This window comes from Lactuca virosa, chromosome 5 (genome assembly GCF_052849685.1).
Source record: "Lactuca virosa cultivar CGN04683 chromosome 5, Lactuca_virosa_CGN04683_v6, whole genome shotgun sequence".
Classification (NCBI taxonomy): Eukaryota; Viridiplantae; Streptophyta; class Magnoliopsida; order Asterales; family Asteraceae; genus Lactuca; species Lactuca virosa.
Window position 1 is genome coordinate 208383165 of NC_136430.1, and position 27746 is coordinate 208410910.

The 27746-nt window shown below is 36.3% G+C and overlaps 2 pseudogenes; both read left to right on the forward strand.

Annotated features, from left to right (window-relative positions):
- Window positions 1-8925, forward strand: part of LOC145111675 (uncharacterized) — a 152032-nt pseudogene extending 143107 nt beyond the window's left edge.
- A 2741-nt stretch (window positions 8926-11666) lies between these two features.
- Window positions 11667-27746, forward strand: part of LOC145111677 (polyubiquitin-like) — a 33599-nt pseudogene continuing 17519 nt past the window's right edge.

Sequence of the window (27746 nt, forward strand, 5' to 3'; positions counted from 1 at the left end):
ACTTCCACCAAGGGTAAGGACCCAGTCCTTAGTCCTTCGTAGATATTTGAGAATGTTCTTTACCGCAGTCCAGTGAGTCTTTCCAGGGTTCCCTTGATATCTACTGACCATGCTCAAGGCAAAGGCCACATCAGGGCGAGTACAAGTCATAGCATACATGATTGAGCCCACAGCGAAATCATATGGTACATGACTCATCTCAGCTATCTCGGCCTCTGTACTCGGACTCTGAATCTTACTCAGTTTGGCGTTACTCTGGATTGGTAATTCCCCTTTCATGGAATCCTGCATACTGAACCTCTTCAGTACCTTATCCAAGTAAGTACTCTGACTAAGTCCAATTAGTCTCTTACTCCTGTCTCTCAATATCCTTATCCCTAGGATATAGGCAGCTTCCCCAAGGTCCTTCATAGTGAAACACTTCCCAAGCCAGGACTTAATCTCCTGCAAGGTTGGGATGTCATTTCCTATGAGTAGTATGTCATCCACATACAACACCAAGAAGCTAACTATACTCCCACTAGCCCTAACATATACACAGGACTCATCCTCACTCCTTGAAAAGCCAAACTCCTTGACTTTCTCATCGAAGCAAAGATTCCATCTGCGAGGTGCTTGTTTCAACCCATAGATGGATTTCTCAAGCTTACACACCTTATTAGGGTTCTCTGTACTGAAAAAACCCTCTGGCTGACTCATGTAAACATCCTCAGCCAACTTTCCATTAAGGAAGGCGGTTTTAACATGCATTTTCCATATTTCATAGTCATGAAATGCAGCAATGGCTAACATAACCCTAATAGATTTAATCTTTTCTATTGGTGAAAAGGTCTCATCATAATCAACTCCCGGAGTTTGAGAATAGCCCTTTGCAACCAGTCGCACCTTATAAGTGTGTACATTACCATCCATGTTTGTATTCTTCTTGAAGATCCATTTGCACCCGACTGTCTTACGAGCTGGTACATTGTCAACCAAGTTCCAAACTTGATTGTCATACATGGACTATATCTCGCTGTCCATAGCCTCTTTCCATTTAGCAGCCTCAGGGCCTGCCATGGCTTCCGCGTAGCTGTTAGGTTCATCCAGACCTACCAGTGTACTATCATTGATAAGTGTATCACCTTCTGTAGTAATATGGAAACCATAGTAATGCTCAGGTGCATTCCTAACTCTCGTGGAATGCCTCAGAGGTATGGGCTCATCTACCGGATCAACAGGAGTTTCCTCCTCAGGTTGGTCGCTAGTGTTTGAGGTTCCTTCACCGCTTGACTCTTGAAGCTCTTCAAGGTCAATTTGCCTCCCACTGTCTCCTTGGCTTATAAATTCTCTCTCACGAAAGACTCCTCTCCTTGCCACAAAGATCACATTCTCATTGGGTCTGTAGAAGAGGTAACCAAAGGATTTCTATGGGTAGCTGATGAAAATACATCTCTCACTTCGAGGTTAGAGCTTGTCGTGAGACTCGCGCCTCACGAAAGCCTCGCAACCCCAAATCTTGATGTGGTCCAAGTTGGGAACTTTCCCAGTCCACATCTCATGAGGTGTTTGGCAACCTTCTTTGTAGGGACTAGATTAAGGATGTAGGCGACAGTCTCTAAGGCATACCACCAGAATGAGATTGGTAACGAAGCTTGACTCATCATGGAACGAACCATGTCCAATAAGGTTCGATTGCGCCTCTCTGCAACACCGTTCAGCAGTGGTGTCCTAGGAGGTGTCAATTGTGAGACAATCCCACATTCCTTAAGATAGTCAAGGAACTCGATACTAAGATATTCTCCTCCCCGATCGGATCGGAGCATCTTGATGTTCCTGCCCAGTTGATTCTCCACTTCCTGCTTAAACTCTTTGAATTTCTCAAAGGTCTCTGACTTATGCTTGATTAAATAGATATATCCATATCTACTATAATCATCAGTAAAAGTCACATAATACCGATTAGCATCCCTTGTGGCAATCTTGAAGGGTCTACACACATCAGTGTGTATGAGGTCCAACAAACCCTCACCCCTCTCACAGGTACCAGTTAAGGGTGACTTTGTCATTTTTCCAAGTAAACAAGACTCGTAACTATCATCCGACTTTAGATCAAATGATTCCAAAACTCTAGCCTTTTGGAGTTGGCCTATGCACTTCTTGTTGACATGTCCAAGACGACAATGCCACAAGGATGCTTTGTATAAGCTATTTGAAGAATCAATACATAACACATTATTTCCTAGATTATCTACAACATTCACAGCTTCATATACACCATCACAAGGTAATGCTTTAAAGTAAAATACATCATTGTAATAAACATTAATAGCACCATTATCATTATCAAATGAAAAGGAAAACCCTTGTTTGTACAAGCCATGAAAGGAAATAATATGTCTCGCCATTTCAGACGAGTAACAACATTTATTCAATCTAACATTAACCCATTATTAAGCAATAAAGAATAAACTCCTATCTTGGTAATAGGTGATGCTTTCCTATTCCCCATGATTAAGTTTATCTTCCCGTGCTCCACTTTCTCACTTCTTCTTAGGCCCTGCAAAATCAGTACAAATGTGAATACCACAACCTGTATCAAGCACCCAAGAGTTAGTTTTCAATGAGTTATTAGACAATATAGTGTAAATACCTGCATGGGTGGGTTTAACTTTCCCATGCTTTACAACTTGCAAGTATTTGGGGCAGCTTCGTTTCCAGTGCCCCTTTTCCTGGAAGTAGAAGCATTATGCTTCCTTTGGGTTTGAAGAAGGAGGAATGGAACCTTTCTTGGTTCCACTTGAAGAGGAGCCATCAAGAGACTTTCCATTGGTACCCTTCGAATGGGTCTTTCTCTTCTTCCCCTTTCCCTGCCCAATTGCCAAGACAGGGGTGGTAGTAGGAGTAGGAGTAACAGCTGATTTAAAGCCACTTTCAACGGTCCTTAAAAGTCCTTGAAGTTTACTTAGTGTGACTTCCTCCGTGTTCATATGATAAGTCATACGAAACTGATCATAACTTGGAGGTAAGGAATGGAGAATGATATCAATCGCCATGTCCTCAGGAAAGTCCACATTAAGCTTCAATAACCGGTCCACGAACCTTTGCATTTTCTGCAAGTGACCGGTGAGGGATTCTCCCTCTTTCATCCTAGTTGTTATCATGGAGGAAATGATATCATACCTCTCCTGACGAGCACTCTGATGGTACCTATCCATCAGATCCTGGTGCATCTCAAAAGGGTAGAAATCTTCAGAGGATTTATGGAGCTCTGTTGTCATTGTGGCCAACATGATGCAAGACACCTTAGTGGCATCTTTTTCATGGGTAGTGTACTCAGCAATCTCCTCAGGAGTAGCAGTTGACTCATCGATAACCTTTAGCTCCTTATCAAGGACATACTCTTTTCCCTCATAGCGAGTAATCATTCTGATGTTCCTAATCCATTCATTGAAATTTGAACCATCAAAAGTGATTTTCCCACACAAGTTCATTAGGGAAAAGGAGCCTGTAGGGTTTGAGCCAGTAGCAGTGTTGGAAGACATCTGAAAAGAAAGAAAGACAAGTTTTATTAGATAGAGAGTCCTTAATAGATGTGCCGGTTAACCACACGCGCTCCACCGATCTATGATAAAATTAAGTTACCCTTTGTCACTCTTACTAGTCCTTGTTAGTGTGTCGGTTAACCACACGCGCTTCACTAACGACTTGGTAAGGTAAAAAGTGTAATTTCATGGGTTAGCACCTATTTTCACATTTTCCTAAAGTAACTAGGATTGGGAATTATTAAAGTGTAGTTACTTTATAATTTCATTATGCTTTTAATGAAGATTAAAAGTCCTTGTCCTACCCGTTCGGCTAACGACCCTCCACCAGTCAAGGAAGCGGTGGGTGAGAGTGGACACTCATTAAGCTGTCATTTTATAGGCAACAACCTTATACCCCCCTTATAGACCGGCTTCGTGAATGAGGCCTACTAACGGTAAGACTGGCTTATTCTTATACATATCTATATATTTAAACTTTTAATATAATAATAGTATAAGGGTTGAATTTTAAACTTTTAAAATTCTAAGGTTCAATTTGGAAATTAAAGTATTAGAGTGTAAGACTTTACAAATTCCAAAACTTGATGGCAAGTATTGAAACTATTCAAGACCTTTCATTTCATAACATATGAGCTTAATGGTTCATTAAAATGAAGACTCTTCATTTCTTATGTAACCTCTTATTCTTTAATGACCCTTTTAAAGAAGTGACTTTTGGTAATCCATAACTTGAGGACAAGTTATGGACTCCATGATTAGCCATTAAGATCAAGAATCATACTTACAAGCAAGTTACATAATTCCTATGATCTTCTAAAACTCATAAGAACATGAACATTCATATCAAAATTTCAAGAATCATATTAACACATATAAAACATGGAATTTTGATATTAGCCATTGTAAATGGATTAGCATAAGAATTACACCATCTAAAACAAGTTTTATAACACCAAAACAGTTTAGGGTAATGTTTCTAGTCCATTTCCACCAGCAAAAATCGAAAATCTGCACTCTGCCTGGCCAACTCGTCGAGTGCAAGAACTTACTCGCCGAGTTGGTTGAAGATACGCTTGGACTCGTCGAGTTCCTCTATGAACTCGACGAGTCTCCTGTGCAGACAGCAAGAATTTCGACTTTTTCAGCTATTTTGCATCAAGTATCAAACAAACAAGCCTAGGCTCTGATACCACTGTTGGGTTTTGAGCATTCTAACACTCCTATGGTGTACATGCAAACCTAGAAACCTTGGATCTATGTTTGACTAAGATACATGCAAAATGATTTTTCGAAGGTTCATAATAACTTGTAATACAAAATTCAAGTAGAATAACATACCTTTTAGAAGCTTGGATTCCTTGATGACTTTGTGAGCCTAGCACCCCAAATGTGATGCCTCAAATGCTTCACACAACACCAAAATTCTTGGAATAACCTTGAGAGAATTACACTACACTAAAAAATTGGCTAGCCCTCTTACTTGCTTGTAGTAGTGCCCATTTTGCTAGACAATGAGCCTTTATATAGTTGTGACACAATTAGGGTTACACCGTGTAAACCCTAATTGTCATGGCTTTCCATATTCCATGATCCATGGGTTTGTAACCCCCATGGACTATCCATGGAGCACCTTATGGGTTTTAACCCAATCCATACAAACCATGGATCATTAGCCCAATATACAAGAATATATTATTTACATAATCAACCCCATATATTTAATTAGTCTCCTTTTGATCACTTAATTAATTCAAGATTAATTCTTGATCAATACTAATTAAATAATATTATTAATATATTAGTACTTATAATATATTAATAAACCTTAAGTGTCATTTCTCTCATTTTGGTCTATCCAAATATTGCAATGCCATGCAACCCAAATGGACCATGCCGGGTCGGGTCAAGTACATACCAAATATAGTTATGGACTTAGACACTACATCCAATAGTCTTCCACTTGGATAAGTCTAATAACTATAGTTGCAAATATGAATTCAGAATCCGACTAGCAATCGTAGCTCTTTCAAAGTCTCTTGGAACTAAGATGATGATGATGATACGCCATTTAAGATAAGTGATCATATAATCCTCTGCTCTCAAGATATCAGTCGGACAAATACATGGAACAACGTCGTAGTTATTGTCCAACAATTGTTTCTCGATCTCTGATTCGTTTGACATAGAACTAAATCGAACACATCAATTAGGTTCTGACCGGGCCCGGTACATAGGTCAAAACAAAATCATCGAGGGGCCCAGATATCGCTTCTAATCCTAGAAGGAACATATAAACTTCGACTCATATGCTTGTACTAACTACTTATTGAATTATGCACAAAAGCACGTTTTATAACATCGAGTTACCAATGCGTTTTCGTACAATCAATGTATAACCAATTCATAGTCAACAACTCATATCTCTAGGTTTGAAGATTTATATGATATTACCGTCTCACGATCACTCGAGATAAATTTCATGAAGTGATACAAGTGAGCGTGGGTTGAGTCCAATACTCAGAATTTATGAGCACTCATGAATGTTGCAGCAACCATTGCTATGTCTAATACACCTTAGACAGTCTACGAACCCAATTCATGACAGTCTTAATTCAATACCTACTTCCAAAGTATGACTAACTGTGGAGAGTTTGAATAATATAATTATCCTGGAAGTCAAAACATGCAAAATTGAAACAATAGTAAACGATTAACATAAGATAGTAACACTTTACTCATAAATAAATAACAACTTTTATTTAATCATCAAATGTCAATTACATTTTACAAGTTTCAAGCTATCTAATTATTAAAACTAATATCATCCTTCAGCCCGATGCGCCTCGCATGCTGTAAATGCTTAACCCTAGTCAGTCCCTTTGTGAGGGGATCTGCTGGGTTCTCATCTGATGATACCCTCTTAGCCACGAGGAGTCCTGCGTAAGGGCTTCTGTACATGTTGTTCATCATCGGTAATACACACGATTAGGGCTCCATCTTCACTCAAGAACATATTAGAGTTTTTATTACCACCAAGTTGTCTCAGCTCTAAACCCATTTTCTCAACACCACCAGACCACCACCATCAGAGAAATTAGGTTTCTAAAGAAGAAAGGGGTGAGGAACAGCATAAATCGAAGCAGATCTCCATACACAATCGAAGTTTTGAGATCTAAGTTAAATACACACACGAAACTGAAAAACACACACTCAAAGGAGACGAAAATGTTGTAAACCCAGTTGAAGAAATATGAACTTGTGTGAGTTTTATCTCTAATTTGCAGATCTAGTTTAAAAGTGTGGTGGTAGACGACGAGAATGATGATGTGAAAGAGGTGTTGGTTGTCGATGAGCTGTAAGAAATATGAGGTTGCAGGTGGTGTGTCGATGGTGAAAAGATGAAGAACCTGTGGGAAGAAGATGATACTCAGGTGGGTTTTTTGGAGAGAGAGAGAGAGAGAGAGAGAGAGAGAGAGAGAGGTCCCATATTTTTTATTAATAAAACTTTAAATTAAATAAAAAAAACATAAAATATATATCAGAAGGGTATTTTAGTCTTTTCAGTTTACCGAAGGACCAAAATCACAAGCAAACTACCTCAAAAGGATCACCAATCCAAAAAAAGTCATGGACTGGACTAAAACCCAAAAAAATGAATAATAGGGACCATTTTTGCAATTTTGTCTTTATGATATGCAAAATCTGGACTAACCGCGCCTCCCACCTCTAAATCCATCACAGCCTTTTATCTCCTCAATTTTCGTTACTTCGACTCAAACCCAAAGACATCGATCAAAACCCTCGTTATTCCACCACAAACATCGCCGCCGCATGCAGATATTCGTGAAAACCCTCACCGGCAAGACCATTACCTTGGATGTTGAAAGTTCCGGTTCCATTAACAATGTGAAGACTAAGATACAGGACAAGGAAGTCATCCCTCCGGATCAGCAGAGGCTCATTTTCGCCGGCAAGCAGTTGGAAGATGGAAGAACGCTGGCGGAGTACAATATCCAGAAGGAATCCACCCTCCATCTCGTCCTCCGTCTCTGTGGAGGAATGCAGATCTTTGTGAGAACGCCAATGGGCAAGACCATCCCTTTGGAAGTTAAAAGCTCCGATACCATTGGTGAAGTGAAGTCCAAGATTCACGACATAGAGCAGATTCCACGCCATGAACAGCGTTTGATCATTGCTGGGGAGAATCTTGAGGGCCCTAGAACTTTGGAAGATTATAACATTAAAGTAGACTCTAAATTAGCATTCGACCTGAGTCTGAGTTTTGGAGATGATATGCGGATTTTTGTGAAGACTTTGATAGGGAAGACCATCACGCTGGAGGTGGAGAGCTCAGAAACCATTGATAACGTGAAAGAAAAAATTCACGACATAGAGGGGATTCCATGGCAACAACAGCGTTTGTTTATTGCCGGAAAAAATCTCGAGAATGGTAGAATTTTGAAGGATCATAACATCAAAAAAGAATCTACATTGCACCTTTTTTGGAGGTCGGGAGGAGGTGATATGCAGATTTTTGTTATGACTCAGACAGGGAAGACTTTTGCTTTGGCGGTGGAGAGCTCTTACACCATTTATAATGTGAAGTCAATGATTCGGTATAGAGAAGGGATTCCACGGCATCAACAGCGTTTGATATTTTCCCAATGGGCACTCCAAGATGCTAAAACTTTAAGCTATTATAACATCCAAAACGAATCTACATTGGATCTGATGTTGTATTTGCAAGGAGGTTGTATGCCAATTTCTGTTACGACTTTTATAGGCAAGACCATCATGCCATGTTTGAGCCCGTTGACAAAGATTGACAGTTTCAAGGAAATGATTAAGGAGACAGAGGGGATCCCAGTGCATCACCAACGTTTGTTCATTGCTAAAAAGAACCTCGATGATGATGATCGTACTTTGAAGGATTATAAAATCCAAGAAGAATCTATATTGGATCTGGTTCTGAGGTTGGGAGGTGATCATATGCGGATTTATGTTGAGATTATGACATGGAAGACCGTCATGCTGGAGGTGGAAAGCTCCAACACCATTAAAGACGTGAAGGAAAAGATTAAGGAGAAAGAGGGGATTCTGCCTCATCAGCAGAAACTTATATTTGATGGGAAGGAGGTATCAGATTTTTGGAATATGGCTTATTGTAATATCCGATAGGAGTCTACTCTGCAACTTCTCCTGCGTCTTTCTGGTGGTATATCATGAAGACAATTTCCTGTTGATCCGAAACTCTGAATGTATGTCTTCATGGACATTTATCTTAAAACCTCATTCACATGCTTGTCTAGGTTGTTGAGTTCTACTTTTGAATATAAAAGGGTAAAGTAGAAACTTGTTTATTTTTTGTGATAAATTATGCCTAATTTCTTGTGGTGTTCCTGGTAATTGTAGTTATGGAACTATTATGTCTTAAATGAGCTAATGGCACTATATCACATCTTTTTAGCTGAAAATACGGATATGATGATGAATTCCAAGAGCGGTTTGTCTTTTTGGTTGACTCAAATACCATAGTCGTTTTGTATAAGTTCTAACTTAGTATTGATTATAAACTGGTTTAAAATGTGAAAGATGTGTGTTGGAATCAACATATTTTAAAATTTTGATTTTTGGATCTAATCAGATTGATTTGATACAAGTTGGAAGCGTTTTAATGTATTTGCATGCAGAAATAACAAGGAAAGCAGTAGTTAAAAAGGTAGTGGCCCAAGCTGCAAATTAAATAAAAATAGGCCCATATGGGAATCCGGTATCCATGTGATGGGGATATGATGAATTTGATGCAATTTGTTAATTGATGTTTTTAATGTGTAGCACCTGCAATCTTAGATGCAAATCGTTCATATAGTGTACTTGAAGTATTGTAGCCAACGTCCGTATGATGGTTATTGGTAACAAATCAGGATTCAGTGTTGGCATTGGACTGGTTTACGGGTAAAAGACTGAGGATTTGTTGGATTCGAAGAAAGGAATGGAATTAAAGATAAAAAAAATAGGTTGTATATCAAGGTTTTAAAATATTAGACGATGAGAAGGGGTTATCAGGTGATTTTCGAGCCTGGATATAGCCGATAGGAGTGTTGTAGATGTTGACTCCTTGAAGTTTTTGGGACTTAGTTAACATATGATTCCATGTTTCATACCTTATATCCCTTCGCAACTACAATTGTTCATATTTACTAAATACAAATTTCAAGTTAGAAATCATGCATAACTGAATAAATAGACTTGATGTAAGAGTGTTAACACTGTAGAAATCATAGATTATCGTCTGTCACTTTACACATACAGAAGCTACAAAACACCTAACCCAAATTTTACAATGAAAACCTAGTATCCAGCATCAGGCTCCAACATTTGAGATTTGTTGTTCCCCTTCAAACCAAATTAAGATGATAATGAAACAACATTGTAGATGCCAATTATTATGCAGGTTCCCTTTACTTCCATATGGAATTGCTATCCACTATATGAACATGAATTCAAGAACAAGAACAATTTTTGATTTCAAAACCAAATTCTGATTTATGATTTCACAAATCATATACAAAGGAGAAGGAAAAACAATATTTTGATTTCACAGAAAAAAAAACGAAGAGGAGAAAGACAATTTTCTGATTTCACAGAAAAAAAAAAACAAGGACGTACCTGTTTTGATGTCTTTCTCGCGGGAGCTCGAATCGAAGGGAAGAGTGAGGCCGGTAGTCGAACTGAGGGAGGGACGGTGACGATAGAGGGAGATGTCGATGGCGGTCAATTTCTTTGTTGTTTCTCTTCTAGGTCACGATGGGAAGAAAGAAAAGAGAGGGTATGAAGGTCATTTTTTCAGTCAACAGCATCTTAATGTCTGACCGAGAAATCATATGGGCCAGACGTTTCTGAGTGAGAAAGCGATTATCAAACACATTTCCGTCTGACCGAGTCAGCCCAAATCGCTGACTCGGTCCCAGTCAGACTATAACAAACAGGCCCTTAGTATGATGTTATTTAACCATTTGGTAGTCTTAATTAAAACTTAAAATAATAATTTGGAAGGAGTATTTGTCGTATATATTTGGCCAGATTTTTTCACGTTGTGTCATGGCAATGGCAAGGATAGGACATAACATGGCTATAATTTGAATAGGATTTGATTAATTTTAGCTAACATCCAAGAGATATTAGACATGGTTATAATTTGAATGTTTTTATGACTGGGCTGGGTGCACCCATCACGCGTAAGGCTTGATGCAGAGGTGGAGCACCATCATGTCGTCTCAACCCTTCACACACAAATCTTCTCTTGTTTGGCACTTCTTCACAGGCATGAGGGGAGAAAACAGCGCCCCTCTCATGCAGTGGGGTCAATGGCGGACGCAGAAAGTTTGAGTAATGGTGACTCCCAAAAAAAAATCCTAACAAATCTAAATTAGTAGTGACACTCGTATTTTAAAACGTTGCACCTAATAGAAATTATATTTTTTCCACTAACTGCCGAAATCGGAGCAGTGCCCGGGATCCCCCGGGCTCCACTAATGTCCGCCATTGGGTGGGGTGATGATGAAGATGGTACAAAAAATATATGGGTATAAATAACCCATCCCAAATTTCAAAAATTATTCTAGAAATTTAATACATGTTCAAAGTTTATGAGTTTTGTTATGATATTTGAAATTTGTCATAACAATTAATTAGATAACATGGTTTTTCTGGTTGCTTCACAAGAACCATATAGTTAAAGCGAAATCCTTAAGGAAATCATAGACAAATCAGAATACTCAATTTACCATGTGTTGCAAGATATAGGTTATGCCCATATATATGGGAAGAAAGATCTGTGGATAGGTTGGGAGTGGGGAGGGCCTTCTCTTAATTTTATTTTATATTATTAAAAGGTTATAATTGAGTAAAAGAGAAAGGGGAAAATATATTAGAAAGGTAAAAAAAATCGACCGATATTGCAAGAAAATGCATTGCCTCACTTATTTGAAAGTTGAACCAAAACTATGAATTTGACTAAACTAAAAGGACCATTCCTGTAATTACTCTAGAAATATAATTAATTAAACGACATTGTTTTTATATGCAAAACCTCGGTCAAAACCCTCGTTATTCAGCCTCGACCTTCGCGGCGGCAATATTCAGAAGGAATCTACGCTGCATCTTGTCCTCCGTCTTCGTGGCGGGATGCAGATCTTTGTGAGAACGACAATGGGCAAAACCATCACTTTGGAAGTTGAAAGCTCCGATACCATTGGTAAAGTGAAGGCCAATATTCAGGATATAGAAGGGATTCCATCGGATAATCAGCTTTTAGTCATTGCTAAGAAGAACCTCGAGGGTCCTAGAACTTTGGCAGACTATAACATCGAAAAAGAATCTACATTGCACCTGAGTATGAGATTAGGAGGAAATATGCTTATTTATTTTGAGACTTCGTTTGGGAAGACCTTCTCACTGCTGGCAGAGAGCTCAGAGACCATTGGTAACCTGAAGGAAAAGATTTATATCAGAGAGGGGATTCCAATGATTGAACAGCGTTTGATCGTTGTCGGAAAGCAATGTCATCCGGTTGGCGACAAAACAACTTTGGCGGATTGTAATGTCCATGACAAATTTACATTGCACCTGTACGTCTTTGTGGTTGCGAGGTGGTGGTATTCAGATTTTCGTTAAGACATTAGCAGGGAAGATCATCACACTGGTGGCGTCTATGTCAGAGACCATTGGTAATGTGAAAGAAAGTATTCAGGACAAAGAGGGGATTCCAAGGCATCACCAGCTTTTGATGATTGATGGAGAGAACCTGCAAGATGATTTTACTTTAAGGGATTATGACATCGAACAGGGATCTACACTGGATCTGGTGCTGTGGTTGGAAGGAGGTGATATGCGGATTTTTGTCAAGACTTTTACAGGGAAACCCATCATGCTGATGGTGGAAAGATCTGAGACCATGTGAAAGGAAAGATTCAAGACATAGAGGGGATTCCATTGATTCACCAGCGTTTGATTATTGCTGGAAAGAAACTGGAAGATGATTTGACTTTGAGGGATCATAACATTCAACAAGGATCTACATTGGATTTGATTGTGAGGTTGCGTGGCGTTAAACTTTTAGTTAAGACTTTGACAGGGAAGACATTCACACTGGAAGTGGAGAGCTCGGATACAGTTGAATATGTGAAGTCGAAGATTTCAGAGATGGAAGACATTCCGTGTGATCAGTTCAGACTTGCATCATCTTCTGGGAAGCCGCTAAAAGATGGTCGGACTCTTGCTTATTATGATGATCATACTTGTAAGCCATTTACTGTGCACCTTGCCTGCGTCTTTTAGGTTCGTCAAACCTTTCAAACTTTTTTTTTAATCTTCTTGACAATTTCTGTCATGGTATATACTTGAGTTTAGATAAGTAACGTGGTAATACGTTATAGTCTATTGTTAAAAGAGTATTACTCCTATCATCATTTTTCATTTGGATATGATTTTTCTATACCTCCTAGACCGTGTGCCATTTATATTTTAGCTTTCCATATTTTAAGATTGTTAAGATGATGGATGGAAAGATGTCATGTTATGATAATTTTCAGTATGCTGGTTTTTGACTAGCTTTTATAACTTGTTAAAGAGAAGTATAAATGGGTTTTTTAGATGAGAGAATTTGGGAAGTGTGTCTTACAATATATGATAGGGATGTAATTAACCGGTTCCGGAACCGGAATAACCAAAGACCGATTAAGGTGTGAACGAGGAACCAAGAACCGGACCGATGAATAAGTTGTGGTATTAGATATTAGAATGTTTCAGCAACCATTTTGACATTTTGATAACCACTTACTGTTTGGTGAATCCAAAGTCCAAATATACTAAAAGGCTTACACTAATACAGAAAACTTTTGTTAATGCGGTTAAAATGATTAATAGATGCGATTATTAAACCTCACCAAAAAAATATAGCATCAAAAAATACTCTTATTTAATGATGTGGTTATAAAACCGTACCAAAACATATGACAACCGCACCAAAAAAAGTGATTTTATCCATAAAAGAAGACAACCGTTCTATTAAATGCTAGAACCGTACCATTAAATAATGAAAAAAAGAATCGCACCTACCATAAAGCCACTTTTGAGTATCCAAGAACACCACAACACTTACCAGATAAAACACTTTAACTTACAATATAGAAACAAAACAACAAACATCAACCCATGAATCATAAAAGTTATAAAGACATAATCTGGAGCGAGATTCAAATTATTTAACAAAAAATATCATTCTTTTCTTACCTTTTCATCATTGTATCTGTTTTCAATTTGATATAATAACTACAGAAGCATATTAAACTCTCTATATTAAACTTTCTATAGAGAAGCATATTAAACATTTAAAAAATACACACTGCCTTTTGAAGATATTCAAATTTTATGATATACACTTGTTTAGATTCATCATCGCCTTCTTATGTAGCCACTCTAGCTTCGGTATCTTGCATACTTTTAGAGATGATGTCCACCTCTGTATCTATTGCCACGCTTCGGTCGGAACTCAAAAGCTAAATTACAATATAAGTTTATCAAAATGTATGCAATCTATATAATTAAGAGTAAATTATACGAATGGTCCCTATGGTTTGGGGTAATTTGCGTGTTTGGTCCCTAACTTATTTTTTAACTCGGAAGGTCCCTACTGTTTGTTTTTGTTACGCGTTTGGTCCCTGTCTTACCTAAAAAGACTATTTTTCCCTTGATTTTTTAACTTATTTAAATAAACACACCCCCAACCCCACTCTCATCACCTTACTTTACCTACCCCATCATTTTTTTCTATTTAAAGAATAGTCTTTTTAGGTAAGACAGGGACCAAACGAGTGACAAAAATAAATAGTAGGGACCAAGCGTGTAACAAAAACAAATAGTAGGGACCTTCCGAGTTAAAAAAATAAGTTAGGGATCAAACGCGTAAATTACCCCAAACCGTAGGGACCATTCGTGTAATTTACTCTATAATTAAAAGTTAAATTACACAAGTTATATTAAAGATTACCGGCACAAAAGAAAAAACTTCCATTAATACAATTGTCGTAGATAAAAGACATGAGGGTGTTTCTTTTTTTTTTTTTTTTTGTAGTTTTATCCACATTTATATCTTCCTCTACAAACATATGTGCTCTCTTTTGAACTTCACATGATTCTTAGCCCGAACCCTTCTTTCTTTCACACCCTAACTTAAGAAATCATAGTATCAGACACATACATTAAGAAATTTTATGAATCAAAATTATAAATCATAATATCCGAAACATACCTGAGAGTCTTGACGATGGGTTGACGGTGAAGGAAAAAGCAATTATAGTGGAGGTCGACACCTCCAAGAGAAATCATAGTCATCATGTTGTTAACCTGAAGTTGTGAATCGAAAATGATGGGAGTGGGATGGACCGGAATCAGAGACGATGGAGGTGGTGGCAGTCGGAATCGGTGATGAAGGGTATGGGGGTGACAGGACTAGTGATGGTGGTGAGGGCGACAGGAGTCGATGATGTTAGGGTTGGTGTGGCAAAATGAAATTAGATTAAGAAAATATATAATGGAAGAGGAAGGCATGGCGCGGGGAATGAAAATTTGGAAGGAGCCTCACCCGAGAACCAAAATATGAGGAGGGAACTCAATCTTTTATAATGCCGCCTAGATCTAAACGCATCAATAGATGGCAATAATTTTTTTTAATGCGGTTTCTATATAACCGCACCAACAAATTATTTAGATAGTGCAGTTCTATGTTTTAATAATGCGAAAATAACTTCTTGGTATTTTAATAATGCGGTTTTAGCCAACATCGCACAAAAAAAAAAAAAAAAAAAAAAAAACTCATCTCACTACTAAATATGTTTTTGTACTAGGGTTATAAAGTAGACGTTACTCTTGGATCTCGTAAAATTTTTGACATTTGTGGTCAAATGGGCTGTTATTTTTTTTCCAATTCAAATAGTATCCTTTAGCATATTATTATATCAAATTATTGGATATGCTTAGAATAGTTTCTTGACTACAGATTACACCATGGAAATTTTATGTTGTTTACAGGAAATTCTTATCACAATTCTTTACTTTATGATGCTTCAGTTTAGTAGTTGATTGTTCTTGTAATGTAGTTTAGATTATCAAATCAAATATTTCTTCGTAAGGGAATCCTGTTTTTTCTGCATCTTAGCTATGTTTTGAAGAAGAATTTGCATGATTTGTCTCTTAGATTGATGAAACATTGAAAGTTGACATAATTAGAGATCCATTTGGCGTTTGTAGATTTCTAGATATAATATTCATAATTAAAAGCTTTGGTGTTGAATTGGATGAAGTGGTAATAAATGAAGTTGCTGTGGATCATAGTTTGTGAAAACAATTAAATAGTAATAGATGATGTTCTGCGGAGAAGGTGATAGATTGTATTTTCGTCAGTGATGGGAAGAATTCAACTTAAATGCATTTAAGGGAGCGTTTGGATTTTTGGATTCTTCTTGTAGGATTTTGAATACATCAAAGGATTTGCATTTAGATGGATTTGGATTTAGATGGATATAAATGTTATTATGTGTTTGGTTGGTAAATTTTCACTTTTAAGGGATCATTACATCCATGGTGGATCTACACTGGATTTGATTATGAGGTTGGGAGGACGGATAGTTTCTGTTAAGCCTTTGATATAGAAAACATTGACTCCGGAAGTGGACATGTGAAGTCAAAGATTTCAGAGATTGAGGGCATTCTATCTAATCAGTTCAGACTTACATCATCTTTTAGGAGGCCACATATACCAAACTTTCATTTCTTATCTATGTTTCATGATATTATATTGATTGTTGGGTTACTACCATAAAATGGATAATAAGACCCCAACATATAAGCCCATTAAAGAGAAAACTACGGTCCATATATATATATATATATATATATATATATATATATATATATATATATATATATATATATATATATATATATATATAGAGAGAGAGAGAGAGAGAGAGAGAGAGAGAGAGAGAGAGAGAGAGAGAGGGTGAGGTTCAATAGAGAACCATAAGTAACCAATCTTTTTTTCAACTTTTAGAACTTATTTTTTATCAAAAAAAAAACTAAATATACAGAAATTCATAACTTTTTATCATTTTTTCAATTATATCAAATTCGAAAAAAAAAATCGTTAAATTCACAATGTGAATCTTTGAAAATTCACAATGTGAATCTAAATTCACACGATGAATCCGAAAAATATATTTAACATTCACAATGTTATGTTATGAATTTTGATATTTTTAGATTTTTTTTCCGATAAAGAATAAGCTCTAGAACTTGAAGAAAAAAAATTGGTTCCTTGGAGAACCAATAATTATGGTTCTCTGTTCAACTTTTCCCTCTATATATATATATATATATATATATATATATATATATATATATATATATATATATATATATATATATATATATATATATATACTATCTTATTATACAAACCTTACTATTTCTAAAAATAGATTTAAGACGTCCAAACCTTTAAGCTGAATGTACAAACATTTATCAACAAATTACAAAATACAATGCATTAAGTACAAATATAAAATTAATATTGAAACATTCAAACCTACATCCTTATCTTATCCAGTATAGAGGATTTAAATTTTAAAAAACAAATCATACTTTTTGACTAGAATGAGTCAACATAACTTTTGAAATGGGGTATTTCCTCACATTCAGCCAATGGAATCGGTCAACAAGATGTACACTCTATATTGAATCTCCTATCTCATTTCAGTCAACACGATGTTGCCTTCAACTACTCACCATCGCCATCTCTCTCAAACATGCTCCCCTTCTTTCCTCTATCAAATCCAGAAAACCTAGATGCCCTCTTCAACCTCCGTCGTCCAGAAAACCCAGATGCCCTTCCTTATCTCAGACTCCTCATTTCTCCCACCGACCCAGTTAAGGTTCCGCGCCCTCCTCCGCCTACGTCTCTGACACCGAAGCACCCCCTTCAAATGATGCGCTGTTTGCTACCATCTACCGCCACCGGCCACCAACACACTTCCGTCATTGCTACACCTCAGTAATATCTCTCTCAATCTTTATTTTAGCCATCAGGATCTCAGTGTTGTCCTCATCTCCATCACCCTCTCAAAACCTAAGGTTCTATGTGCCGTCGGTTCATCCATTAAAACGATGTTGACTCCTCGATGATCGAAGGCAGATGAATTTAATCTATATAGCTTTTCTTTAATATTTTGTATTTTTGGATCTAATTGGGAACTGAATCTTGATTAAACCCGAAAAACTGTATGTGGGTTGATCTAAATCTGTGTTTGAAGGTCATATATGGTATGATTTTGCTTTGTAATTGGATTTGGGGTTTTTACTCTATAGTTATATGAGTTTCCTCTCTATCTCCTAAAATACCACTCGTGATGACCCTCTTCCTCTAGCTATGTGACAATGGAAGTATATGCAGACCATAATGGAAGGACAATCGCACGACTAGGCACTTCTGTTTATCGCTGTAATCGATATTGGGTTCGTCGATTTCTTCAAATTTCTTATTTGGGCCAATCAATCTTTCAGTATCCCTTCTCCTATAGGATATTTGAATAAAAATGGGACACACATAATCGAATTAGTAAAGCATTGCTTTTGTGAGAATATGGTTCTTACATATGCTCCTTCACGTAAGTTCTTTTCACTGAATTCTTCAGTTTTATGTTGATTTTTTTTCATCTGTGGATTTGGTGATCGGTCTGGGGATTTCATGTAACTCGCTGAATCCATCACTAATTTATCATGTATGCTTCTTATTTTTTTTTTTAATTCCATTCGTTTTGCCTTCTATTTGGGTTTTTCCTTATAGGTGAACCACGATGGATTAAGTCAACATTTTGGTTATAGCAATGATTTATATGCCTAGAACAACTATTACCGTTTTCTCCTTTCGAGGTTAATCTTTCCTTTTTCTATCAACAGGCTTCTCAACCAGGTTGCATCTCTATAACTTAAGAACAGACATGAAAACACTTAAGTAAGTTTTTTCTTATTGATTTTATGATCTCGGATAACGACCGCTTGTAAGGTTAGTTTTGTGTCATTTAAGGTAAAATACCTACATCCCCGTGTGTATTTATGGATGTTTAACCCTTCTAATTGTATTTTGTTGAGTATGAATCCACAGAAATGTTGAGTGTGAATCCACATAAATGTTGAGTGCGAATCCACAGAAAACCTGGTCAAAAATGGCAGGAACAATGTGAAGTTGTGAAGCCACAATTGTTGAATGAAGACCCAGTTGTGTTTTTTGACTACTTCTGATTTCCATCTCTATATAAGAGATTATTCTGTATTTGTAAAACTTGTATCTAGTGTAACACAGAAAGAGTGCAGATTAGCACCAAAAAATGTAAATTCCTAGTTACCGGTGGACGTAGGTCAGAGAAGGACCGAACCACGTTAAATCCCTCATGTTCATCCTTGTGTTCTTGTTTTTCGTGAGCTGTGTGTGTGTTTAGAGTCGTGTGTTAAGTGTCTCGGTCCTAACAAGTGGTATCAGAGCAAGGTTGTAGCTCCAGAAGGTGATTTTAAGTTTTTGGTCGAAATTTTTTTTCGTCAAAAACGATTTTGGTGTATACCGTTGGAAAGGTCTCGTTCCGAAGATTCCGAAAATATTTTTTTCTGAATTTTTTGACCACCGGAAGACGTCCAAATCGCCGGTCAAAGGTTACCAGAATAGTGACCGGAAAAACCAGTTTGGCCGGAGAAGACGACACTGTAGACCGGAGTTCCGCCCGAGAAGATGACACTGTAGACCGGAGTTCCGCCGGAGAAGACGACACTGTAGCAACACTGTCAACACGAGGATGAGGGAAGGAAGTTCAGTTACAGTACACATCAACAATTTGAACTCGATTTTATCCGGACTTGGGTCAGTGGGAATAAAATTTGAGGACGAAGTTCAAGCTTTACTACTGTTATCATCATTACCTGACAGTTGGTCCGGAACAGTTACAGCCGTTACTAGTTCCGCAGGATCAAAAGAGCTCACTTTTGAGGGAATTCGGGATTTAATTCTAGGCAAAGACGTCAGACGAAGAAATTCCGGGGAATCATCAAGTGAACAATTGAATGCGGTCAGAGGTAGAAGAAATAACAGAGGTAGTGGGAGCGGGAACAGGAGAAGGAGTCAGTCGAGGACTCGAAATGATGTGACTTGTTAGAACTGTAAAGAGGTTGGACATTTCAGGAATCAATGTCCAAAAGACAAGAAAGAAGTTAACGTTGCAGTAGACCATTCAGATGATGATGTTTTGATCTGTAGTGTGGAGAGCAATGTGGATTCCTGGGTTATGGATTCGGGTGCTTCATTTCACGCTACCCACAGCCGTGAAGCACTGCGGAATCTGAAAGAAGGGGATTTTAGTAAGGTAAGACTGGCGAACGATGAGGTTCTTGATGTGACGAGCATAGGTGACTTAGATCTGAAGACTCCAGTCGGTCCATGGACTTTGAAGGATGTCCGGGTAATTCCAAGTCTGAAGAAACAGTTGATTTCTGTTGGGCAGTTGGATGAACAGGGACACGAGGTTAAGTTCAGGAATGGGCAGTGGAAGGTTGTCAAAGGAAATCTTGTGATAGCTCGTGGACATAAGAGGGGTTCATTATATATGGTCAGTTTACCGTCTGAGGGAGTAACCGTCCCAGTTCAGAAGAAAAACAAAATCCGGTTCATAGAGTCTCGTGGACAGAAGAAGGTTTGCTTTGCAGATGGCAAACCCAGAGTCACAGGTCAGATTCAGGTTGAACGTGTTTGGAACGGTTCAGAAAAACCAGTCAAGGGCATTCATAGCAGTGGGAGCATGGGCTTTGTTTCAGCTAGAATACCCAGAACACAGTGGGTTAAGAGAACCAGTATTCCATCTGTAAAAGTCTCTCCAGATTATCTGCTTCACATGGAGAGTGTCGTTTGTTCTCAGGATGTTCCAGGATCGGGCAGTTCATTTCAGTGGGAGCCGGTGGAGACAGAGAACAGGTAAATTGAAGAGAAGGCCAGGGTAACTAGGAAGGAGTTAAGATCAAATACAGATGCACAGTTGAAGCACAAGTGAAGATTGTTCCGTGGCTTCAAGTGGGAGATTGTTGAGTATGAATCCACAGAAATGTTGAGTGTGAATCCACATAAATGTTGAGTGTGAATCCACAGAAAAGCTGGTCAAAAATGGCAGGAACAATGTGAAGTTGTGAAGCCACAATTGTTGAATGAAGACCCAGTTGTGTTTTTTGACTACTTCTGATTTCCATCTCTATATAAGAGATTATTTTGTATTTGTAAAACTTGTATCTAGTGTAACACAGAAAGAGTGCAGATTAGCACCAAGAAATGTAAATTCCTAGTTACCGGTGGACGTAGGTCAGAGAAGGACCGAACCACGTTAAATCCCTCATGTTCATCCTTGTGTTCTTGTTTTTCGTGAGTTGTGTGTGTGTTTAGAGTCGTGTGTTAAGTGTCTCGATCCTAACATATTTCATGCGTTCAGTTGTTGTCCTATGTATGTTTGACAGGTCTTACCTTTTTATGATGGTTGATTTATTATGGTTTGTTTGCAGTTTCCCCAAAATCAACATCCTACTCATACAAATGATCCTATATACATATAAGGTTTGCAGTTTTAAGCAATTAGATTGTATATTTGATGGAATTTGATGTACCCTCTTGCTAATTCTTGATTTATGGTGTTCTTTTTTTAAAAAAAATTTGTAATAAAACCCACAAATAATCCTGCTGCCACACCCTTACTCTCTTTATCCCTCTGTTTCTTTACTAAAAATCATAGGGAAGTGATTCCAAATGTGCTTGATGTAATCGGTACGGAAACTGGCCTACCCGTTTGATTTCAATTATAGTGCTTGTGATGGGAAGAGTGAGTTGTGTTATGGAGATGACTAAGGTTCGTATTCTGAATTTCTTATACATTTTCGTATTCTGAATTTCTTATACATTTTAATTTCTTCTATTGATGTGTTTTTACCTTTTTGATGATTCTTAATTTATTTTAATGAATGATCAGATACTCAAAAGAACTTGAAAACAGACATATAATCAGAGAGAGACAATGTATGGTGTTTTAACGGTAAAATGACAATCAAATAGTTATCAACCACATGACTATTACTTTGTTCTTAACATGCAAACATCATTTCTGATGCTCCAAAAGAAATTGGCTTAGATGGTTACATTACATGACTTTATTTGTCAATCACTCTTTCTTCTATCAATATGCTTCTTAACCAATTGATGCATCTCTACAACTTAGGAACATACATAAAAACAGTTAGGTAAGTTTTGTTCTTATTGATTTTATGATTTCAAGATTTTTGTCCTGATTTCATGTTGTACTTCTTCTGTAGGATAACATATGATCTTGTTTTTGTGGGTGTTTTTGGCTATTTGAAGGATAAAGCTTTTTCTTCATTCCCTGCTACTGAAGTAAGGTTATTATTTATAATTGTAGTTTTTTTTTTTTTTTTTTTTAGCATATCTACCCAACACCATTGTTCGTCGTGTCACTGGACCCTTTTAACTAACGAGCATCTTGAAGGGCATAATGATGGAAACTGTCAAAATCATTAAGAATGCGAAGGTCCCATGAAGGGTAAAAATGTCACGTTTGTCAAACAACAGGCTTTGACCAAACGTCATGAAGAATCCGATTCAACATCTATTTTCTGAGAAATCCGGTCCAAGTTTTCTACACGAAGTTCTCTTAAAGAAGTCAAGACATCGGCCTTATCGGTTCGAATGGAACTCCATCATTTGTATACCCACAGGACAATAATTTCGCTTTGTTTTTATTTTCTGAAACAAAAAGAAATGGGTTAATTTCCAAAACAGAGCAATTGATTTTCATTTATTGGGTACGAACACCGTCTAAGGTTGAAGCCGTTAACGTGTTGTGTTCTTGAAATTGTTATGTATGTTAGAATTAATTTGTTTGATATGGAAACTGCGCTTACGGAAGAATATTTGAGACCTTGAAGATGATGCTTGGATCGCTTACGTGCTTGGCGTAGTTTGGTAGAAATCTGCACAATGCATTTATGATGTAAAATTATTTGCAACTAAAAGATTTTATATAGTGCAAAATTAGTTTTAGTATCTTTGAATTTATGTTATTGAAGTTTACTACGAATTTTCAATAAAAATATATTAAAGTTACTCTAAAATCGTCTTATTATATCATATTTTTTTTAAAAATAATCAAAGTTTACCAAGCACTCAAGAAATTAGTGAGGTTTTCTATGCACTATGCAAGAAAGATACAATTCCAAATATACCCTTTATTGATAATGAAAATTACTAAGAATTCTAAATACACTCTTTTGGTGCACACTAATGAAGATATTCTTTACGAAGTAATTAAGATGACGTTTGATCGAGATGGACTTCTCAAGTCACTTGGTAACTGTATGTAAAATGATGTAATAATTAATAAATACCTTTATTTTTTTTATTTCATTTCGTGGGGGTTTTTTTGGTCAAAACTTTGCTTTACAACTTTGCCCCATGAAAAATTTCAAGAAAAAAAAGCACTAAACTAAATTTGAAAAAGAAGATTAAATGAAAGTAATATGCTATATTAGACAACAAAATGAAAGTACCTTGAGTTTTCTTGCATTTAACCCAATCAGGGGCAAAATGCAAAAAATAACAATATTCTTTCATTTTGGTCTCTAATTTAATATAACATCTTACTTTGATATCTTATTCTTTATTTTTTATTGTATTTTCTTATTAAACCATTGTACTTAGAAAGCATGATGTTGTTGTGGATAAAATTTATCGTAATCAAAATTCAAAAGTAAAGTATGTTGTTATTCTTTGCAATTTCCCCTGATTTTATTGTTTGATTACTGATTAGGCACCATCAATAAGAAGAATGGCAGCTGAACCAACTAAGTTACCCAAATCAGTAAGAGGTATATGAAGCTGTAAAGTTGGAAAGAAACAAGTTGAAGTTGTGGTTATGTGATCTGGAAAGTAGTGGCTGGAATTAGGTATTCCATTAAGCCAATTTATTTATGTTTATTGTAATTTTTTTTAAAGAAACAGTTACAAGTAGAATCTTATAGTAAGCAAGTAAATGGGAACTTATGGGAATAGAGTTGGAAAGTATGTTGCTATTATGTTTCCGGAAATGGAAGTATGATGCTATTATGGGTTAGGAAATGTATGTATGTTCCTATTATGCTATTTTCTGCAATTTGTAAGTTATTATCATATTTTCTATAGGATATATGAGGAAAATTGAAAATGGAGGATGATTTTTCCCTTGGGTTTAAAATGATGGTAGTTTTGATACTCAAGGTTTCCAATGAATTGGTTGGTAATTTTGGAGGTCTATAGAAAAGATAATGGGAGTTGTGTCTTCTAGGCATCGTTTAAAGATCTGCAAAATCAAGTATCTTCTTTTGTTATATAAAACAAATGATATGCAAACTATGTCTGCCAAAGCAGGAAAAAACAAAAAATAAGGATTATATCTTTATTTTTTACGCCAATATAAAAGTTAAAAAATGAATGGAAATAGATTCAAAAACTTTGTTTATTTCTCAACTTCTAATCGAACAAATCGAGGACGTACACCTCCCCATTTCTTTATTTGTTGTACAATCGTATGGATGCTGTCCCCATCGTTTTTTGTCTTCTTTTCTTTTCATTGAATTCATGGATTATAGAAACATTAAATAATCAATAATAGACTTTGTATTCTATAAATTTTGTATGCATGGAGTTGTAATATGATTGCATAGGAAGACCAACGTGATGCCTTTTATTTTGTCTTTTATTTTTGTGCGGAATCTTTTCTTATTTCGTTAAAACTTATTGAAACAAAGCTGTCAATGTATTTATTAGATATACAAATTTTTATTATAAATGGTGACAAAAATGTTGTTAATATTCATATTATGTTTACTTGTGTAGTTTGAGAGTTTTGAATATAGTTTGGCAAGTTTACTTTACTTTTATTTTTAACTCATAACTTTCTTCATCTCAACCAAAATAACAACGTACTCTCACTTTTAACCCATTCGAGCAACATACCTTATAATTTAAAAGCAGAAACAGTAACCAAAAGTAATAACTTATGTTCCTTGAAATATAACATATTTCTGAATGAAAATAATCGTCGTAAAAAACTATTCGCATCCGTCGCTTAGCGCGGGTAAACGACTAGTATATATATATATATATATATATATATATATATATATATATATATATATATATATATATATATATACACAAAAGATCAAATGAGAACTACTAAAGATTAAGATCCACTTAGGAACCATTTTTATTAAGGTATAACACAAGAACTCACTTTCACTTTTTGTTATTTTAGATCTACACACTACATATACTTTCATATGGTTATCTTCTCTCTCATCTCAAACTTGAAGAACACACAAACATTACCACCACTTAGTCACTAGCCACCACCCTTGATTGTCGCTGCCTCCTACTGCCGACGAACCACTGCCACAAGATCCACAAGCTCCGGTTGGCTCCAGATCTACAATTTCAGCTTCAGATCTATGATTTTCCTCTTCAGATCTACAAATTCATCTTCAGATCTACAATTTCCCTCTATTCAGATCTACGATTTGCGTCTTCAGATCTACTATTTCGACTTCAGGTCTTCGATTTTCTCATCCAGATTATGAGCTCCGACGAGCGGTGATAATCACCACCTTCCTCCATCACTGTCGATCGCTACTTAGTCTCAGATCTGGAGTCAAAAATTTGTATCAGCTTCAATTTCACTCTCTAAAATGCAAAACATATCAGATCTGGTACGATTTGGTCAGATCTGATAGTCGACCTTATAACCACCGCCTAACATCAGTTATGGTGCTTCGTCGGAACACCGAAAAACGTCGCACTCTACTCCGAAGTCCAGATCAAGTTCGTCTCTAGATCTTTGACATCCAGATCTGATGGAATACAAGAAAACTTCTCCGATTTGTTTCGTCGGAACAATAGATCTGACGGAAATCACCGCCAGCAGATATGACATCCAGATCAGATGCTACCACCGTCGATGTGACTCCACCTCTACCACAACCGACATCGCAGCACCGTTGTTGCTGCCTACCATCGATGCTTATGGATCTGAAGCAAGGGAATAATCTCAGATCTAGACATAATATGCATTAAAGGTGTTCGATAAAATGCTTCACTGAAAACAATGTATGTTTTAAACCTTTGAATAATATGAATAAGTTTCTAAACTAGTTTATTAAGCTGTGAATGAAAGTCTAGACTAGTTTCTTAAGCTATAAATAAGTGTTTTTTTTATAATTATTAAGTTATTAATGCATGAATTTTATACATATCTGATTGTTTCAATTATAAAAAGATTTAAGCTATGAATGCATGATTTTTTATAAGTATTAAGTTGTGATTGCATGATTTTTTGTAAGTACTAAGTTGTGAATGCATGATTTTTTTCATAAGTTTTAGTTGTGATTAAATGATTTTTTTATAAATTTTAAGCAGTATATGTATGAATTTTTATAAGTTTTAATGTGAATTTAAATGTGTTTTTATTATATTAGTGTTTTATCAAATAATGTGAATTTAGGTTTTTTAAGTTGTGAATTGTGATGAGTATGTGAACTGCTATCTAATACAACCTCCAAGGTAGGGATGAGATATAGAACCGGAAAATCGGACCGGAACCGGAATCGGACCGGAACCGGAACAGTTAGAACCGGAATATATAGAATCGGTTCCGGTTCTGGGATTAAAAATTAGCTTTATCTGGGTTCCGAGTAATTCGGGTTTGGGTCCATTGGGTCCGGGTAAACCGGGTCTAAAAACCGGAACCGGTGTTAGGAACCGGAACCACTTTTAGGGCCGGAACCGGTTTTTGTGAAACGTTTAAAAGATGCATATCTTATTCGTTTCAACTCCGATTGACATGCGATTTTTTCCAACGTGAAGTTTAGAGTTTGTACATGATTTTAGACTATAAATTTGCCATTTTTAGTTTTATATTCATTGACTTAAAGTCCCCCAAATTCGAGATATCAAAGCTGAAAGTTTTTAGTTTTTCAGGTTTTTTGTATTTTGTGAAAGTTTTAAATCACACATATCTAATTCTTTGGAACTCGGATTGACATGTGGTTTTTTCCAACTTATACTTTAGAGTTTTTACATGAGTTTAGACTATAATTTTGTTATTTTTGGTTTAATATTCAATGATTTACAGTCCCCCGAAATCGGGATATCAAAACTGAAAATTTTCAACTTTTCAGCTATTTGTTTTTGTACTTTGTATTCCGTGAAAATGTTAACACATTCATATCTCATTCGTTTAAAGTCGGATTGACATGCGATTTTGTCCAGAGTGTAGTTTAGAGTTTATACATGATTTTAGAATATAATTTTGTCAATTTTGGTTTCATATTTAATGAGTTACAGTCCCCCAAAGCCGGGATATCAATATGAAAATTTTCAAAGTTCAACCCACTAAGTAGTAAGTAATTACCAAAAAATTCCGATTTTTCCGGTTCTAACCCCACTTTATCCGGTTCCAACCTACCCACTTTGATGTTTCCGGTTCTAGACCTACTTTACCCGGTACCGTACCCGGAACCGAACCGGAACTGGTTCCTATATACCGGTCTAGTTTCCAGTTCTACAAAATCCTGTTAACCGGTTCCGAGTTTTCCTGGTCCGGGTCAATCCGGTCCGAGTTTGGACTCACTTTCATCCCTACTCCAAGGCTCCAAACATCATTAGATGTAATTTTCAACTTGTAAATATATTTTATTAAACTGTGAATTTGTGTATTAAATTATGACTTAAATATATTAAGTTGTGAATTGAGTATATTAAGTTGTTAATTTTTTTTTACGAATTTTATGTTTGTTTCTAAAATATAAGATGAAAGAAGCATTATATATAGATTTTATTTTCTCTAATTTTGAATAAAATATATAAAAATTAAATTGTGAATATTATATAAATTAAAATTTGAAAGAAACACCGGTCCACATATCTGAAGGTATAAATGTAAGTTTTAAATACAAAATATGGATGTGAACGTATAATTTTTGGGTATTAAAGTGTGAATTTAGTATATTAAGTTGTTAATTGTGTGTATTAAATTG